The following is a 2,500-nucleotide window of genomic DNA, read 5'->3' on the forward strand; positions in this document are numbered from 1 at the left end:
ATAACAAGCCTAAAGGTTTTTTTATTGATGATATCAATATTGATGATAGTGACAATATTGATGCTAGTGACAATATCGATTATGACCTTATTATGGAGCTGAAACTGCTAACTATGATGAATGCGCTATGGATATGATGTCGAAAATAGACCGATTTTATATCACCCCTCAATTCGAATTAGCAAAAGCAATGTCTCCTTGCATAATATGGATTCAAACATTCATGATCTGAATGTGAATGAGTTGAATTACTTATCCCTCGATCTATTAGTGAACCATCTCTCTAAAAGATGTTTCACTAGAAATATTCTTGTTATTACTTCGACTCATATTCCCCAAAAAGTGGATCTGCTCTAATAACTCTGAATAAATTAAATACGTGCATTAAGATACAAATGCTTCTTATTCCACAACAGCAAAAGCACTTTTTCACTCTTTCATATGCTAGGGGATTTCACTTGGAAAAGAAAATGTTCCATACTAATGGATTCGAGTCCATAACCATGGGTTCCAATGCACGAGATCTTGTAGCACTTACTAATGAGGCACTATTGATTAGTATTACACAGAAGAAATCAGTTATAGACACTAATACAATTAGATCCGCTCTTCATAGACAAACTTGGGATTTGTGATCCCAGGTAAGATCAGTTCAGGATCATGGGATCCTTTTCTATTAGATAGGAAGGGCTGTAGCACACAATGTACTTCAAAGTAATTACCCCATAGATCCTATATCTATCCATATAAAGAAGAGATCATGTAACGAAAGGGATTATTATTTATCTAAATGGTACTTCGAACTTGGAACGAGCATAAAGAAATTAACGATACTTCTTTATCTTTTGAGTTGTTCTATCAGATCGGTTACTCGAGATCTTTGGTCTCTACCCAGACCCGATGAAAAAAATGGGATTACTTTTTATGGATTTGTTGAGAATGATTCTGATCTAGTTCATGGCCTATTAGAAGTAGAAGGCGTTTTGGTGGGATATTCATGGACAGAAATAGATTGCAGTCAGTTTGATAATGATCGAGTGACATTGCTTCTTCGGCCTGAACAGAGGAATCCCTTAGATATGATGCAAAGCAGATTTTGTTCTATCTTTGATAAGAGATTTCTCTATGAAAAATATGAATCGACGTTTGAAAGGGGAGGGAAAAGTAGCCATTGACCCGCAACAGATAGAGGAGGATTTATTCAATCACATAGTATGGGCTCCTAGAATATAGCGCCCTTGGGCTTTCTATTTGATTGTATTGAAAGGCCCAATGAATTAGGATTTCCCTATTGGTCCAGGTCATTTCGGGGCAAGCAGATCATTTATGATGAAGAGGATGAGCTTCAAGAGAATGACTTAGTGTTCTTGCAGAGTGGAACCATGGAGTACCAGATACGAGATAGATCTTCCAAAGAACAAGGCCTTTTTCGAATAAGCCAATTCATTTGGGACCCTGCAGATTCGTACTTTTTCCTATTCAAAGATCAGTCCCTTGGCTCTGTGTTTTCACATCGAGAATTATTTACAGATGAAGAGATGTCAAAGGGGCTTCTTACTTCCTAAACAGATCCTCCTACATCTATATATAAATGCTGGTTTATCAAGAATACATAAGAAAAGCACTCGAATTGTTGATCAATCGTTAGAGATGGCTTAGAACTAATAGTTCATTATCTAATGGATATTTTCGTTCTAATACTCTATCCGAAAGTTATCAGTATTTATCAAATCTATTCCTATCTAATGGAACGCTATTGGAACAAATGACAAAGACATTGTTGAGGAAAAGATGGCTTTTCCCGGATAAAATGAAAATTGGATTCATGTTAAAGATTTCCCATTCTTTAGCCAGAAAAATATGTAACCATGAAAGAGAAAGATGGATTAAGTAGAACATAATAGACTGGGTGGTAGAGTCGTGGAAACACTTCTGTCTTCCATATTTTGGACCTTAGCTCCACGGAATAATATGTTACTGCTGAAACATGGAAGAATTGAAATCTTAGATCAAAACACTATGTATGGATGGTATGAACTGTCCAAATAAGAATTCTTGAAGAGGGAACAACCAGTTCAGATATTCATGACCAACAAAAATTGGATTCACTTTCGGATAGACTCTGAAAGGAAAAGGAAGGTTGGAATGCCAATAAGCGTCTATAATTGAATTCACCCGACCCGATAGTACCCATTTTGGGAATGTCCAATGCCAAAGTCACTGAATGGATAAGTCGCCAATCCCTAGAATATGTAATCTACTGGGTTACGGATGGGCATTTTACCAGAGGTTTCTAATCTACCCTTGTGTAATTCTTGTTGAAGCATATACTGGGGGGTGGGTATAGGGTGGACGATTTTCAAGCAGACTCCCCATTCATTAGATAGAGAAGATCACCAAGATTTTGTGATTCGCTGTCAAACTTATTCTAGTTCCAAGAGCTTGGATCGAATTGATATATCAATACTGATTCGATTCGAGCTCTCTTATTGAATTGCTC

This window comes from Olea europaea, chromosome 17, assembly GCF_002742605.1.
Source record: "Olea europaea var. sylvestris chromosome 17, O_europaea_v1, whole genome shotgun sequence".
In the NCBI taxonomy this organism is placed as follows: Eukaryota; Viridiplantae; Streptophyta; class Magnoliopsida; order Lamiales; family Oleaceae; genus Olea; species Olea europaea.